This window comes from Aptenodytes patagonicus, chromosome 25 (assembly GCF_965638725.1).
Source record: "Aptenodytes patagonicus chromosome 25, bAptPat1.pri.cur, whole genome shotgun sequence".
Classification (NCBI taxonomy): Eukaryota; Metazoa; Chordata; class Aves; order Sphenisciformes; family Spheniscidae; genus Aptenodytes; species Aptenodytes patagonicus.
In genome coordinates, this window is record NC_134973.1 from 1,926,120 (window position 1) to 1,939,555 (window position 13,436).

Below are 13,436 nucleotides of genomic sequence, written 5' to 3' on the forward strand. Positions count from 1 at the left end.
CACCTGGTCCAGCGCGCCAGCCCTCGTTAGATTAGGTCGTTCATTAAGCTCAGCATCTCGGTGATGCTGGCCTGAGCTCCTCGGGGGGGCTGGCACATAAATCACACCGTGATCGATGCCTCTAGCTGCCAGCACTGGACCTTTGATGGCAAAGTCTACACTTAATTCCTTACCTGAACCACGGTGGCACCCACCGCAGCGCCAGGCGCTGCACAAAACAAAGTCAAGGCAGTCCCGGCCACCTCTCTGAGGCTCACGGATAAAACAACAGCCGTTTCCAGACTTGACCCTCAGAAAGGACCCCATGGGGTGCCGTCACCCACGGTGGGGGGTGCAGGGGTCCCTGGCATGCCAGTGAGCCCAGCCTCCCTCCGGAGAGGGAGCCTGGAGCCCTGGGGCAGGCTGCTGCCAGCCCATGAGCACCGCACCTTGGGAGGGCGATGCATCATTCGGGAGGCTTTAATTCGACCCGATGGCTGGACTCGTGGGCAGGGTGAAGAGACTGACAGACCAGACTGACAGACAGATGTCTGCTCTGAGGACAGGGTGGGAGAGGCAGCCATGGGTGGAAAACAACCTGGTCCCAGCAGGACCGCTCGGCTTTCTGCAGGAAAACAAGCTCATAGCTCTGCGGGCACAGAGGGGTGAGGCGCACAGATATGGAGCCCCTGATCTGCTGGAAACCCTGCTTGGAGCAGGAATCCCAGGCAAGGGGAACACGGAGCAACAGCCTTCCCTCCGCCTTTCAGCTCTGCTCAGCATCAATCCTGGCTGAATGCATTTTTTAAGACGTGTCTACAGCTGCTGCGTTGGAAATTTTATTGCCATCCCAATTATGAACATGGGAGCAGCGAGCAAAGAAAGCAAAATGCCATTACAGGGTGAAATAACGCTTGACATTGCAATCTCTACCTGGTTCTGCCAGGCGGGAGTGGGGCCAAACCACTCTGCTGCGATAAACCCCTGAGAGGGGAGGGGGACAGGGGACTCGTCCCAGCCCTGCCTGAGCCCTATGGAGAGCAAATCCCTCCCAGCCTTGCTGCTCAGATTTCGGAGGGGGCCGGCCAGGCCTCGGGGGGTTCCAGCTGTGCCACCCCCACATCTCCTCCAGGCTGGAGATTGCAGCGAGCGGTGACATTTGGAGCGAGACGCGCCGGTATTGGTCCCCAGATCTACAGCTTCAGGGCATCAGCTGTGGCACCAGGAGAACATCTTTCCCACACGCAGCCCCAAAGAGGCTCCCGAAAGTCAGGAGGCTCCGTGGCGGGAGGGGAAGGGGACAGCAGGGCTGTGTCACTTAACTCCCTGTCCGGCATCTCAACAGCAGAGCAAGGGCAAAGCCTCCAGAGCCCCTCTCCCAGGACGGAGCTGGTGGACTCCCAAATCCCCATCCAAATCCCGAACCGCCGCTTTTCAAACCGATGCTGCGTACGCATCCTGGTGCGGCCAAGGCTGGGTTCCCTGCTGCTGCCTGCCAGCAACCTCGGAGCGAGTACCAGAGCTTAACACCCCTGAGCTTCACATCACATCACATCCCCACTTGAGTTACTTCTTGCTCATTTTTTGGGTCGTGGCAACGAGCAGGAGATTTCTCAGCCATTACGTGGGATAAACCTCCGGCTCGCCAGTACTGAGCCCTCCACGCTGCAAAAGGAGGGTGGGGATGAGGACGGAGCTAATGCCACCAGGCAGGGATGGCCACGAGCTAAAAATGAGCTGGATTTCAAGCGTCCCAGTGCACAAACCCCATCAGGTACAAGGGCAGTGATGATGCTGATCCCCCCCTCGCCCTGCTCGAGCCCGGGGAGCGCTCACCGTTCTGCAGGTCCAGGGCCGCACCGACATCTGGGTCTGCTGTGGCATCCAAGGCCGGGGATGCTTAAATGGCAAAGTGTCTGGCACGGCCAGCCTCGGCTCCTCTGGACAAAACAGCACAAGGAGATGCCTGTAAATCAACTTTCCACAGTGTCCAGCACAGAAATCCCAAATAAATGCCCTCGAAGCCCAAGGACATGGCACACAAGCACCTCCTAGAGAGGGGAAGCATCTTTAGTGTTGCTCCAGCCCTATGTGTGACCTGACTATTGCAGCTTGCCTCTACAAAATAATATATCGCTTTGTACCCTGAAGGATCCTCTTACAAACAGGAGAGCGTCTGAGCCCAGCACCAGCGCGGCCAGCTCTGGGGTGGAGCAAGGGGAGATGCAGCAACGCTCCCAGGCAATCACGTGTGGGGATTTCAGGACGAGACGGCACCCACGTAGCGGGTGCCCACGGCCAGCTCTCCAGAAGTCCTCTCATTGGGAGAGATTCAACCCAAACATGGAAGCAGAAGTGCCGCTGGCTGGACCCCCCTGTCCTGCATCCCTCCCCGAGGGCACTTTGTGGGCTCGAGGGACGCGCTCCCAGCCCTGACGGCTGGTGCAGGGGATGCAGGACACCGACCTGCTACGGTTTTGCTAAAGCATTTTGAGTTCTCTGGGTCAAGTTTAATTTGCCTGTAACAAAAAAAGAGGGAATTTAAATAGCTCCTTTTTGGGGGGAAATCCAGCTCCTCTTGTTTAACAGACCACAAACGGTCCCAGACTACACCCGCACAGAGATGCTGCTGTTACAGCTCGGCAGCTGCTCTGACCTCTGCTCGAGACCCCGACTTGTCTCTGCCCCCTGCTCCTGCCCGGCCGAGCTCCCCCAGGGCTGCCCAAGGGCAGGAGCAGCAGTCGGGGAGGTTAATTCCTGCTGAGAGAGGCTTGGGGAGCCTTAGCCAAAGGAGCTTTCCCTTGCAGGGATTTGCTAGAGAACAGCGGAGAAACGAGGAGCTGGCTCTGCAGCGGCAGCTGGACCCGGTGGCCCACGTCTCGCACTCCCTTAGCGCTCGGGGGGACGACGACACACATCCCCGGTGGCATTGGGGAGCCAAGAGCCGACCCCAGGAGGGTGGGGGCCCCCTGCCCAGGCAGGGCCGTCCCCTGCAGCCTCCCCACATGCTCCTGTGAGCCCCGGCGCCGTCCGGGTCCTGCTTGTGGGTGGGCAAAACCTCACTTTTGCGGTCCCCGGTGAACTGACAGCACACAGCACTCCAGAAAAGCTAAAATTGCTCTAGGAAAACGTCACTACCCCAAAGCAAAAGACAGAGGGATTCCCCTAAAACCCGCCGGCTCAGGCTCAGCCGTGCAGGCACCGCGCGGGGGCCCTGCTTCCCCAGCCGGCCCTTCACCCCGTCCTCCCATTCTGCAGTCAATGGCAGGGATGCACACGCACACAATTCAACTCATGCTTTGCACAGGGCCCCGGCAGGGGTGCACGCCAAAAAAGAAGCAGCGGCGCTAAAAATTCCCCTCATTAGCAACGGCAGCAAGGAAATCTGCCACAGACGTGCCGGGGTTTGCTGGTGGAGCCAGGGGATGCACCAGCCTCTCTGGGCTGGTCCGAGGCCACGGCAGCATGGCAGGGCTGGGACAACGAGGACAGGCAGCACTCCGGGGCTGGCAGCAGGATGGGAAAAGCCCAGCGCAGATCCCCAGCACGATCGTATCTCCTCAGCTGGGGAATGTCCCTGCGCAGGACCCTGCAGCACGGGTGGCTGATGCACGCACGTGCGTAGAAGTGACTCAGAACAGTAACTTCAAGAGAAGACCCGGTACTTAAAATAAAGGCAAGAGCAACCCAAACCAAGCCCTGCTATGGTGAAACGACCCAGAAGCACCTCGGCCTGCCCTCAGCACCTGCGGGGGGAAGTTTGCGGCACCAACAGCAACTACAACGTGGTGCAATTCAGCAAGGATTTTGTCTAGAGAGCCAATCCAGCGTACGTGCTTCGAGGGATTACAGCCTCCACGGTGTCGATGCACAAATATCTGTTTCAGCTACACGGTGCTGGCAGCTGCAGAGCAGGTGGGGCTCCTCTAATGCCCAGGCGATGTGATAATTAGGAGGGAAGTGGATTTGTTTTGCACTGCAGCGATGTGCGCGGGACCTTGCATGCTCCAGCACCTCCGTGCGTTTCGGCGGCGGCGGAGGAGGCGGCGCAGGCAATGCTCGGAGGCATCGCCGTCCAAAATGAAGTACAACTGCGACAGAGCAGCTCGGCTTGCTGCTCCTGAAGGCCAGGCTCTGGCTACCGGGGATGGATAAAGCAAAATTTAATACAAATTCCAGCAAGCTGGACATGCCCATATATTTATTGCAAACCTGCTGAAACCAAATTGCAGTAAACCAAAATCTGCTCAACTCCCTGCCCTTCCTGGCCCCTCTCCTGCTGTCCCTGCAGGCAGCGCAGCACGGAGCAGCTTTGCCTCCGGAGCTGCCTGCGCGATGTGTACGCGGCATTTAAGCTCGCTTTAGAGACCGCCTGGGCTTGGCTTATCAAACCCCCGCACGTGTTACGTGAGCCCTTCATTCCCAGCCCTCTGAACGATTAGGGTCTCAGCTGATGGTCTTGGCATTTGTTTTTGGCAGCTCCTGCATCACTTAGCAACCTCCGTTTCAGGTTACTTCAGGTTTTTTGTCTGCAAATACATTTTAATCCCCGTGAAACGGGACCCACCAGCACGTGGGTGAAGTGGCCTAAAACCTCCTCCGGTCCCACGCGCCGCTGCCGGCGGCACAACTCCCTGGCCCTCCGTGGTACGAACACACCAGGGCACTGGCCACCATCTAGCCTCTGTGCCTTGTATTTTAAGGCACATATACTTAAAACTTGTATTTGAACTCTTTTCTAGGGCAATCTGATGGAGGAGCCGGAGAACGAGTCTGCTCTGCCCGGGTACCACACAGGACCTGCCTCTCCATCGAGGAGGCCCCGGTGCAAGTTCTGCGCACGGGAGCCTCTTGAAGAAGGAATTTGGCAGCAAAGCCAAAGGCCAAACAGGACCCAGGGGTCCTGTGAAAGCAGCAGAGACACTTGTACCTCCAGAGGACCAGACCAGGATGCCCCAAGTCAAGATCTTCTAGGGCAGGAGCATGCCTGGGGATGCACACAGCAACTCTCCCAGCCGGAGCCTGCAGACGTGCACGGCAGCCAATCTGCGGCTCATCCCAACCCACAAGAGACCTGCAGCCCCCCCGAACCCACAAAAGACCTGGACCCCAGGAGCCCCTCAACACCCCAATGCTGCCACTCATGGCCTCAGGACACCCAATGGTACCCGGGGTCCGGCCAAGCCAGCCTCATGCTGTCCCGGCATCTGGGAGAGCGGAGACGGAGCAGTGAGCCAGAGACTTTTGCTCATTAGTGTAATGAACGTCAGACTTCTGAGCCGGCCAGGCTGACCTTTAGTTATGGAAATATGAACAATAAAAACAACGTGTTATTGTGGAGGGGGTGTCACAGGCCGTTCATTCGAAATCCTCAGCGAAATCCTCTCTCTTAGCGATGTGCCCCCAAAGACCATCCTTCTGCAAAAGTAAATGAGAAAATTTGGAAAACCATCGGGGAAGGAGGAAAAATTCAGCTCCACCCACCCACAGCAGCAGCCCAGCAAGGACACGGGCATCTCCCGGCTTCTGGGAGGGGCACAGCCAGAAACGACCCCAGGGAGAGAAACGGAGAGACAGGGCAGAGCTGTTAAATAATGAAACAGAGGAAAAAAAGACCTGTTTCTTAAGAGTCTTGGGAAAGCGGGAAGTCACCGAGATGGAGACAGCCTAGCCGGACCCCGGCGGCACTGTCAGAGGCCAGCCCAGCATCAAGCAGTCCCTGCCCCAGGGACGGCTCTGCCCGTGTCCTGGCGTGAACTGCAACTCACAGGCCAGCAACAGCTACAACCCAGAGAGGACTTCAGGGCAAATTCATGGGGAAAAAAAAACAACCAACCTGGCAGCTGTGACAGGAGCGTGTCTGGTGATGGATGAGACCGATCCACCAGATCACAACCCCGTTTGCCACAACAAACAACTTGGGCCTGAGTTTCCAGAGGTTGCCAGATGTTGGTGCGAGGCTGAGCAAGGCAGGGGAAAGGCAGCGGTGCCGAACCCCAGCGATGGCACGACCGCCTGCTGCGGTGGGCGCTCCCCCAGTCCCAGGACACTTCCTAAGCTGGAAATTGCTTTGCCACAAAGATATCCCCATCCAGGGGCTGGTGCTTGATGCAAAATAGTGACCCTGAAGGCAAGAAGAGAAACCGCTGCCTGAACTGATGATGGAAAGTGTCCAGCCTCCAAAATAACTTCGCTGGGACATCGGGCACGGCTAGGAGGGATGTCTGGCATCACCAGCTGCACTTCCCTGGGAGCGGACCGAAGGCTCCAGCTCCACATCAGCCCTGGGCACGAGGACTAATGAAGGCAGGGTTATTTTTTCCCCCCTCCATTCGTCACACTTAGTTAATACTCCTGCTTATGGAAAAAAGGTCACAATTTAGATCTCATTTATGTCACTTCATCTTTGGTTTGCAATTGCAGGGTCCTGCTCGTTTTCCATCCCCAATTAGTGTTCAATTACGGGGGCCCTGCTCCACCGCTCCCTGTTGCTGCGATGGAAAGGAGAAGAGACGGAGGCCCTGGCCACGCGACCTCCCCTGGGTCTCCAGCAAGGAGATGCCCCGTAGAAAGCTGACCTGAGAGCAGCCTTCTTCCTCTGGCAGCACGAAGGGAACCAGATGGACTTTCCCTCAAATGAGATTTAGATGGAAAAATACAAAATAACTCATTCTGGCAGTATTGAAGAGTTGGTGCCCAGCTGTCCCAAGCACAGGGAAGGTCAGACCAGGTGACCCTCTGGAAAAAGAGGCCAGAAGCACCAACCACCAACGGTTCGCTCCTCTGGCTGCACCGCCAGGACTGGGTCAGTCAGGGCACGGCTCTGGGCACAGAGGGGAAACAAAACCACTCACCTAATCTGAGGTATTATAGCATCCGTAAACCAGAGTCACCGCAGATACTCGGCTGATGGAGTTTGGATGGGATTCTCGGCCAGAGCCGCTTTAGTTACCCTGTCCACGCTGCGGGACGGTGCTCTGCAAACCTCTGTTGCTTACTGACCCGCGAGGAGCATCACGAGGACCGTGCTCATGAGGCCTTTTGAAGATGGAAAACACCTTCCCGAGCCCGCCTGGGTCCTGCTCGCTCCAGCCACAGTCCGTCCCCACGGGCGGCACACCGCTGTTCCTCTGATTTCGGTTATTTGACAGCCAACCCGGCTGCCCGATGGCTCCGCGTTACAGCCAAAGCTCCTCGTGTCGCAGGGCCAGGTGAGCTGTCCCCACAGCGTGCAGCCCATCAACGCCCAGCCCATCAACGCCCCTCTAAATTATTTCAGCCTGCAAATGCACCCTCTCATCCACCTGGACTGAAACAGCGTCCAAATCGAGCAGGAAAAGTGAGCGAGGCCTCGGAGGGACTCTTCTGGAGATGCCAAGGACGGGAGACTAGTCGGAGGTCAGGCGCATCCCCCCGCCCCGCTGCAGGTCCACGTTATCGCTGCTTCTTCCCTCCTGCGTCTGTTTGCATTTGCTGCATGAAAGAGCCACGATGTCCCCACACTCCCGGCTCGCTTTGCCACCTCCACGGCGACGGGTTCCTTGGCCCCAGGCAGGAGCAGGACCATCCCCACCACCCGGCCTCCCCCCAGGTCCCACACGACCTCCTTGAGTCTGCTTGGGAGCATCGGGGTCCTGCGACGTGACAGGGGCAGCGCTTGGGCTCAAATGCACCCAGGGCAGCGAGAGGGAGAGAGGGACAATATTTGTTTCTAATGTTTCTTCTATCCTCTTCCTATTAAATATTTTCCCTCCTCCTTTCCAAGAACCTCCTTTATTTCTCCCCGTCTCCCTCTAGCAACAGTATCTGGGAGAAACAATGAATTTTTAATAGGAGGGGGCGGTGGGAAGAGGAAGACCCTAAGGCAAAGAGATAAAACATTGATCTATTAAATAACCCCCATCATCACGAAACCACATTTTAGGGAGAGGGAACCACGCGAGGGACCCTGCAGCATCGGGCAAGGACCGATGGGTGCGAACACCAGCTCACGCTCAGGGTCGCAGCCTCTCCTTTTCTCCTAATCTGGTAGCAGGACGGATGCTGCGCACGAGCAAGTTGCAGATCCTGCTCGGAGGGGCTTTCCCGGCCACACCACATGCACTTGGCCATGGCTGAGGTGGGTCTGGGCATGCAAGACCCCAAACAGGCCATTGCACAGGCGAGAGGAACCCTCCAGCTCTCCTGCCCCACAGCGCTGTGGGTTGTCTCTCTGCAGCATCTTCGAAGCCGAGCCATTCCCATCGCCTGGTCCCCGCATCCCCCCCCCGAATCCTCCCTGGGCTCTGCAGGGACAGGGCTCACCCTTGCGGGGCCGCGGATGCCCAGCTCACCTCCTGCGACGCCTGGCCCTGCCTCCCCATCACACGGCTGAACCTAAATATAGTCCCCAGTTCTCTTTTCTTGTAGACACAACCAGTGCTCCGGGTGAAAGTCCTTTCCCATGAACTCACTGTTGCTTAATAAAGCACAAACCCTCGGAGACCTTGATGCTGGGATCTGTCATTTTAATTCTCAGTGACACTTGTTCCTCTCCACTACAGTACGTGGCTGCTGCTATTTTGGCTGGCACATTGGGAGCCGAACAAGAGGCCCCGGCGCTCCAGGTCCGAGCTGTTAAGAGCTGGGACGCAGCTTTAAAAAACAAACCCATATGATGGATGGGGCTGCAAACTGCAGCAAAGCTCATGGTGACATGAAAAATTCAGGGGGAGGAAGGCAGGAAAGAGCTGGGCTGAGCCAGACGGCGCGGGAAGGAGCACGGCACGTGCCAGGGCTGCGGCCGGCTTCGCCACTTGGGACCGAGCCGCTCGGCGAGACAGACACTGCCTCTGCTCCCCAGCCTGGTACCCGGGATCCTGGCCCCTGGGTGCCCGTGTGGATGCCAAGGCATGGCGGCAGCCTAGGGATCGCAGCCCAGACCCTTCATGGTTCGCTTTTTTTTTTTTTAAACTCATCCATGGGGAAGCTGTTTCTCACAGTTTGCCCAAATTATCCACCCAAGTCCCTGCTATTTGACCGCGCTGGGGTGAGTTTGCTCCTGTCCTCAGTTTGCCCATTTTCTATGAAGAAGAGGGAAGGGCAGCCCCTGCTCGGGGCTGGGGAGGACCCGGGGAGGGCTCTGCTCTCCCATGACAAGTGCCATTTGCCCACCCTGCCACCCACACCAGCCCTGGCCCCTTGTCCTGCCCAGCCTCAACCCCCACCTCCGACACCCTGTGGGTCTGGGGCACCGCCGGGCCAGCACGGGGGTCCGGCTACAGCCCCAAAGCATCATGACTTAAAGCAAAGGGATCAAAAGAAGGAGAAACCAGCACACGTCTTTGCTGACGGCTGCCCAGTGCCCGCTGCCAACAGCCAAGTGATGCTGCGGTCCAGCCCCCCTTGCTCCCGCATCCCCAGAGCCAACCCTCGTGGAAGCATTTACCTTGAAAGATGAAGCAAACCCTACATAAACTTCAAAAACAGCCTCCCAGAAAAGTCAACCGATAATGCCCGAAGCCCAATCAATTTCCCTACTACGGCTGGTGAGCCGGAGCGGCTCTCGGCATCTTTTCCAAACACTCTCACGGGTTTTATTGCTTTCCTTCATCTCCTCTCAAATCTCTGCTCTGAACATTTCTGCCCTCGCCTGTTCGTTTTGGTGTTTTTCCAGGACTCGCAAAAGGGCCCTTCGGGCTCCGGCGGCACCTCCGCTGGCAGCCCCTTCCGCCCCCGCGCTGCAGCCCCTGCCCAGGGATGGGAGAGATGCTGCGTGATGCCCCCTCTGCCCTTCTCAGATAATTCAATCATCGCTTTACAGCAGCAGACACAGACAGGCAGCAGGATTTTGGCTGTCTGAGAGAGCATATGAACCTACAAAGCCAGGCCTCCGGACTACGTCCATTTACAGACAGGGAAACTGAGGCACGGGATGCATGTTTTATAGCCACCTGGTGATTCAGCATGGCAGGGGACAAGCTCAAGGACGGCCTCGCTCACCCCCCGGGTCCCTTAGCTCTGAGATGTGGGATTTGGCACTCGGGGAGATGCTGCTGGCGACGGGCGTCCCACCCGGGCTGCCCACACCGCAACGAGCTGGCGGCGTGGGAATTACCGCCGCCCACGCAAAACGCATCCATCCACGTGCTTTACAGTCCCGAGGTTATTTCCAGGGGTGCGGCAACAGCTCGCTCCCGTCTCGGGGATGCAAACACAGCAGCAACGTGGCTCGTATCTGCTGGAGCAGCCCAGCTCCTCCACGACCACCTGCTCCTTCTGCCTTATGGCAGCTTCGGTTCCCCGCGCCGCTGAGCGGAGAGGGGCCACCCGCTCCAGGCGGGATGCTTGGGGGCGAAACAGTTGTGAGCCGACAGCCAGAAATTGAAAAAAATCAATTCCAACAACATCAATTTAAGGCCTTTAAATGCCGAGCGCAAATACAGCCGGGCGCTCTTGTCCATCCCTACCATTGAGCTTCACATTCGATGTTTAATTTGGGCCCGTGCTGTTGCTCGGAGGGAAAGCGCAGCGATTAGGTTAGGGCCTTGGAGCGAGGGATGCGCTATCTTGTGATGCAGGATTAACACAGCTAATAAAAGCAGACATTCCTGAGCTCAAAACACTAAAAAAATAGGAAAAGAGCCCCTGGCCCTGCTATCTTCAGCGAGGGATCAGCACAAGCGCGTCCCCCAGGAAGGGCTCAGCCTGGCAGCAGCGAGAGGCGGTGCAGGATCTGGCCATGCCTGGGAGGTGCCCTGGCTCTGCCACCGCAGCGAGTCTCTCGCTCAGCCTGGCACAGCCACTTCCCACCCCGGGTATCGATGCCGAGGGGCAGCTCAGAAGGGCAGCCCAAAGAGGGGTGAAACGCAACCTAGCCCCCGTTTCTTTGATCCTCCAGCTCCCTCCTCCCAACGGGGCAGGATAAAAGCAAAATCTGCCAATGTTTAAGCCAAAAAACAACTCTCGCATGAAGCTGCTTTGCCTCCTGCTTCCGTGCGCCGGTGGGAACATGTTTGCTCCCTGCTCTCGGGGTGCTCTGACGGCTGTTTTGCAGGCTGGGCATTGCTGTGTTTGAGAGCATCTTCCCCTGAGCTCAGCTCAGCCGAGGACCGGAGGCTTTGGGAAAGGCTGCAGACGTTCAAGTGGGATTTTTGCAACCTCTGAAAACCGTGAGCAATGTTGGGGGGATCAGAAGCCACCTCTCCCAGCTGCTCCGGCCAAAACTCACCCGGCTCTGCCAGTCCAGCAGCGAGAGGCAGCAACTCTGCTCCCTCCCCTCCGCCTTAACGAGCGCCACAGAAACGCCGATGATAAACATATTAGCTCAAATTAAACCGGATCAATGACAGGCTGTCAAACTGGCAGCTCCCCAACACATCTTGAATTCTTCTCCTGTTTAAAGGACGCGCGCCACGTTTCTTGCCATGCCCCGGGGTGCAGGCAGCAGGTACCTTATCCCCAGTCTCCATCCTGCAGTGTAAGGGATGACGAAGCAGAGGTGAAGTGCAGAGCTTTGGGGTGCAGAGCCCCAAGCCACCCCCTTTACCAAGGGGTTATCGTGGGGTTCACCGCCTGCATTTCTGCTTTTTTTTTTTAAGGCCAGAGACAGAATCTGGCCCTGGCTTTAAAGACACACACGAATATATCACACCGAGCAGTTGTTCGGCTTGCTGAGAGCTGCTGGGCAACTCTGTTTTTTCAGGTTTTCTTTTTTTAATTCCTTGTGATTTGATTGAGAGAGACGTTTGTAGGAACTTTCCCTCTCTGGATGCGGCTTTTCTCGTGGTGTCTCCCGGGGCTGGAGCTGGGTAAACCAGTGCCCGCCGGGACGGTCTGCTCCAGGCAGGACAGCCTCCTGCCTGCAAGGCAGCACATGCCCAGCCAGGGCGAGAGCGGGCAGCACCACATCGGCAGCCGAGACCAAGCCACAAAACTAAGCAGCAAGTGGGAGCTCTTTGGAAGGCCCAGGCTCGGTCCTCACCAGGCCACCGAACGTCCCCAACCCCATCCCCAGGGTCCAGCCTCTCCGGCTGGCGCAGCGAATGCTCTTTGCTCCGAAAAGCCGGGCTCGCGCTCTGGGTGCTGCCAGGCTGCGGATCCACGCGCCGATCCACTCACGATCTATTTTGCAGGCACTCTGCCTGCATCTGTTATCCTCTCTCCTCCTGTTTGCTCTTTTCTCCTTCCCAAAACCTCATCTCAGGGTAAGGCTGGGCACGAATTGAAAGAGCAGCTGCTCTTCTGCAATCGCTCCCTTGCACGAACGCCGTGGGAATTAGAGCACCTTTTGTCAGGTTTTAGCTCAATCCGCTTTGCAAGTGGATTAAGAAACTGGCACAAAAGTACTCTGGATCTGGAGTAGGAAGAGGCAGGCTGCTATTCCAGAACGGCGATAGGAGCCACGTATGCTGCGATTGCTGCCTGCTCCATTTCCCCGAGAAACACAACCCCGGTAACATTTGCATTTAAACCAACCCTGGGATTTTTGACAGGAGAATCCGCCTAGCCCTAAAACCAAGGATGCTGAGAGAAGGGGGCAGGCAGGGCCCTGGGATGGTGAGGAGCGAGAACCTCCAGGACTGGGGGGAAAACAGGAACGATATGAGATGGGGGAAGACCCTTCCTGATGCCTGGCAATGTTCAGACCCGCTCAGGTCTGCCAGGGAAAGGCTACGCGGGGCTGCGAGCAGCGGCCCCAGCCCTGACGGTGGGGAGACTGCAGGTGCCAGACCCTCCGGAGCGCCGGGGCCGAGGGCAGAGCGGAGACGAGTGGTGGAGGATGGAGCCGGGCAGGTTCAGGCTGGACCTCCCGGTGCAGCTCTCCGCCTGCTTGAGGCCATTTAAACCCCCGGTGCCAATCCGGCACCGGGGGGGGGGGGGCAACAGCCCTGCCTGCCACTGCCCTCTCCGCCAAGCCCCCCAGCCGGGGCTGAGCCCCCTCTCCCCGGGCACCAGCCGGTGGCTGCGGGAAGCGGAGGGGCCTTGCAGCCCCGGGCGGTGGGCACCGGCCGGGCAGACCCCGGGCAGCCGGTTTCGGGGTGCCGGGGGCTGGTGGAGGAGGGCGGCCCCAGGGACGGCGGGGGCTCCGCGGCCGCCCCCCGCACCCACGTGTGCGCCCCGCCGGGCTCTGCCTCCCCCGGTCCGGTCCGGTGCGACCCGGCGGCGCTCCTCCCCGCCCCGGGACCCCGCACTCACCGCTCGGCTCCGGCTCCCGGGCTGCCCATGGCGCGGCGGCGGCGGCGGGGCGGGCAGAGCCGCAGCCCCGGGGGCGGCGCGGCGGCGGCGGCTCCGGACGGACCCCGGCCCGGCCCCGGCGCGTCCCCGGGGGCGGCGCGGCGGCGGCGCCTCTCCCCGTTGCCCGCCGGTGCGGCGGCGGCGGCAGCGGAGCGGGCGTGGGAGCCGCCCCCCGCGCCCCCCGCCGGGCCGCGCCGCCCCGGGAGCGCGGGGGAGGGACGGGGACAGGGACGATGCGCGGC

The 13,436-nt window shown here is 58.8% G+C and overlaps 1 protein-coding gene across 5 annotated transcripts in view; it reads right to left on the reverse strand.

The window, feature by feature from the left end:
• LINGO3 (leucine rich repeat and Ig domain containing 3) overlaps positions 1-13,436 on the reverse strand; it is a 43,622-nt gene that overhangs the window by 13,658 nt on the left and 16,528 nt on the right. For 2 of the 5 annotated variants that reach the window (XM_076359524.1, XM_076359525.1), the window contains one exon: positions 1,816-1,919. The exons of 1 other annotated variant lie outside the window; for it this stretch is intronic. The gene's annotated coding sequence lies outside the window, so the exon portion shown is untranslated. Of the gene's footprint in view, positions 1-1,815; positions 1,920-13,155; positions 13,198-13,436 lie in introns of those variants that run through there. 2 more of the 5 variants (XM_076359527.1, XM_076359528.1) reach the window with 2 other exon arrangements.